Source organism: Myotis lucifugus, unplaced genomic scaffold (genome assembly GCF_000147115.1).
Source record: "Myotis lucifugus unplaced genomic scaffold, Myoluc2.0 scaffold_130, whole genome shotgun sequence".
In the NCBI taxonomy this organism is placed as follows: Eukaryota; Metazoa; Chordata; class Mammalia; order Chiroptera; family Vespertilionidae; genus Myotis; species Myotis lucifugus.
The window spans coordinates 3220348-3223322 of NW_005871178.1; the positions used below are offsets into that span (position 1 = coordinate 3220348).

A 2975-nucleotide genomic window follows, 5' to 3' on the forward strand; every position below is an offset into this window, starting at 1 on the left:
TGTATTTCAAGCTAGCTTGAGCTCCCCATCCACCAGACTCACCGACACAACGACAAGCCAAGTGGCGAAGAGACAGAACCCCGCCTAGAGAAGGGTTTTAAAGGGGGGGTTGGAGTAAGGGGAGGAGAAAGGACTGTGCTCTGCCGATTGGCCAGGGGCAAGTCGATGTCTTGTTCCTGGGTGTGGCTAGCAGAGTCTTAGACTTCCGGGAAGAAGCTCCTTGCCAAGCATGTGGCCAAGGTAAGATGGAGGACGTGGCCCTTACCCTGGGGCAAGATGGAGGGCGTAGCCTTTACCCTGGGGCAAGATGGAGGGCGTAGCCCTTACCCTGGGGCAAGGTGGAGGGCCTAGCCCTCGCCCTTTCATTCCCCCCTTTGTCTTGGAACTTCCGGCTCAATCATGAGACGGACTGCATTTCTATTCCACCGTTGCTAGAGGCCCGTACTGGGCATATCTTACCAAATGGTCTGGTGGAAGGGAAAGAAACCATTTTAGCTTTAACAACTTCTATTGAAATAGGATTTTTCTTCTTAAAATTCCTCCATGGCTATCAAAAAGCCAAATCAAGATTAATTTATCTACTGTCCTGATGTTTGCATAAACACAACAAGAATGGTAACTGACTACCTTTGCTGGAATCTCATGGTTGAATCTTAATGTGCCCCGTAGGGCCAGGAAGCCACGCCACCCAGCTGCCATCAGGCCTGCCTGCAGTATCTGCTGAGTTAGGTGAATCCCTCACCTGTAGCAACTCCACCTGAGCCCACGCTCCAGGCTTTAAGGCCCATCTCAGTAGTCCTCCTACTTGTTGCGGCCCAGAGTGTGTGGGGGTTCCGCAGGGACGCAGAGGCATCCTTACTGCTCCCCTTCTACTCTTACCAACCGCCAGTGATGGTAGGGCATCGGCCTGACACTCCAGCGCCAGCCATCTTCAGGGCTTCCAAGCAGGATACCAGGTTTTCTTCGTGGCATTCTTACTGGCTTCAAGTCTTTAGAGCTCAGACAGGGCTCTTTAAAACATGATACTCCAGTCAAAGTTTTCCATTAATAAAACCACTATTAGGAACCGGTCTTATTGAATCTATGCAAAGAAATGTATTGCCATGTTAGCATTGCCAAATTTCGGAGGAATTACATAAGAAGAAAGACATACTGATCTACTCTAAGATTTTCTGACTTTCCTTGCCAATTCCTTTTAACAAAACATTAATTGTTGGCATTAAACTTTCTTTCTATGCATAACCATGCCTTAGACCTTCTATTCTAAACAGGCTTTTTTCAGACTACCCCTGACATGGGCATGGTCACAAAGGCCTGCAAGCAGTACACAGGCTGCCAACTGTTAGCTGTCTCTCAACAGAGACCAAAACCTGATGGGCACCGTTCCCTGCCCAGTTGGGCACCTGCCCTCTTGGCAGCTAGCCATCCTTTACTTTTGGGGGTCACCCCACATAGTTCCCTTCCAGGACAGCCAACATACATTCAAACCTGCAAAAGAATCAAAGGTCAATATAACATATCAATACAATGAAACATACTAAACATGTGATACTAAAGTCTATTCCTGATCTTCCTATGAATTGTCCTTGTCTTTTTGGAGCCAAGTCCATGAAGATGCAGGCATTATCTAAGTCTATTCAATGTTACCAGCATCGGGCAGGTCGAGCACGCCGTAGCTTGAGCTTGAGCGGGTTGTGTTGATCTCGATCGATGCTCCATTTGGTGACGAAGTCTTTCCGGATCTCGGATGGGTCTGCTGACCAGACGTGGGTGTGATGGACCCAGGTCGCGACGCTGTCTATCTATTTTGAGAGCGGTGGGGGTCGTCAGCACCACGGTGTAGGGTGTAGGGATCCTTCCAACGTGGCTCCAGGGTCTCCAGGTGGTGCCTTTTGACGTAGACCCAATATCCTGGTCTGTGCTGATGAGGAGTTGGGGTTGGGCCAGTCTCCTGGGTGGCGCCGAGGCGCAGCCAAATGTCCTCGTGCGCCCTCTGGAGCCCTCTCAAGGAAAGAGACAATTCTTGCAGCAAGAAAGTCAGCTTTAAGGTTAGGAATGATAGGGGGTGGCCTGCTAAACATAATAGGAGAGCCACCCAGTCCCCGCCAGTTTCCATGGTTTGTTTCTACCAGTTCCCTTTGTGGCAGAGCAGCAACCAGGCCTCTTTCAAGGGAGTGCGCTAGGAGGAGGTATCAGCCCCTACTTTGCTAGACCAAACCCTTTCAGTACATTTGACCAGCTTCATTCCCGCCTATCTTTACAGATTCCAAGGCCCATTTTTTTTTCTTAATCAGTACTGGCCTGTATTATCTAATGCAGCACAGACAGGGGGAAGGGCCCATTAAATCTTTGCCTTGAGGAACTGTGAGCCCCATCCTTAAATGTCCCAGTCAGACTAGAAAAGCCACAAATACCTTTTAAATTTACCCCAGAATTCCAAAATCCCAACCCAGCACAGAATATCACATAGCAAATCAAAGTTCCCAGCAAACAAACAGAGATGCTTACAAACATCAAATAAACATTTACACTTACACCTTTTCAGTGAACAAGTATTTTTACAGTCTTGGACTCTTGAGCTGATAACAGGAACATCGCCCAAGTCCCCTGATGGGGCCTGACAGGAACAGATGTGGGGGCCTTTCCCACATCCCAGGACAGGATTCTTGACCTATGTCTCATTCAGATAGAAACGGTTTTCGTCACAAAGAAACAAACAAACCCAAAACCAAAAACCAAGAAAATCAAGGCCAGAAGTACCCTCTGATGTTTCAGGGGTACCAAGGAAGGAGAAGTTAGGCAATGTCCAGCCCTTCTCACAATCCACCACCAGTGACCAGTTCCAGCTTATTGGCCTACCATCCATTCAGCATTTCTCTTTCCTCCCATCACATCAAAGCCATGCTTTTCAGTTAGTTAGAACTTTTAGCCTTAATTTTTAGGTGACACGTAAATAATTAACATTACATATTAAG

The 2975-nt window shown here is 47.9% G+C and overlaps 1 long non-coding RNA gene across 1 annotated transcript in view; it reads right to left on the reverse strand.

Annotated features, from left to right (window-relative positions):
- Nucleotides 1-2515: 2515 nt before the first annotated feature.
- Nucleotides 2516-2975, reverse strand: part of LOC111827091 — a 2384-nt gene continuing 1924 nt past the window's right edge. Inside the window, exon 2 of the long non-coding RNA XR_002830579.1 lies at nucleotides 2516-2677. This is a non-coding gene — a long non-coding RNA (uncharacterized LOC111827091). The remainder of the gene's footprint in view (nucleotides 2678-2975) is intronic.